Below are 382 nucleotides of genomic sequence, written 5' to 3' on the forward strand. Positions count from 1 at the left end.
GGGCCACAAGTAGGAAACCAGCCCCAAGGCAACTTGTTTTTAATAATCGATAGCATTAATGTAACAAGGGACTCGCACTCGACCCTCAGAAAAAAATCAGTCTCTTAATATCTAGTGTAACGTTATTTCCAGTCACATGTATATAACCCGCTTTAGCCACCACCATATAGTAAGATTTCATACTAAGGTTGACGTGTAGTGATCATGTATTGAGCCGATTATTACCGATAAGATCCAGCAGACCTTTCCAATCAAAACAAAAGGTTATGAGATACAGAACAGCGACATGACCTTCCAATGGCAATCAAGGAAGTTTATATTACGTAACATGACAAGCTGCTTTAACTGCTTCGTCCAATGGATTTGTGATAGGTATATATGA

Source organism: Penaeus monodon, chromosome 19 (assembly GCF_015228065.2).
Source record: "Penaeus monodon isolate SGIC_2016 chromosome 19, NSTDA_Pmon_1, whole genome shotgun sequence".
NCBI lineage: Eukaryota > Metazoa > Arthropoda > Malacostraca > Decapoda > Penaeidae > Penaeus > Penaeus monodon.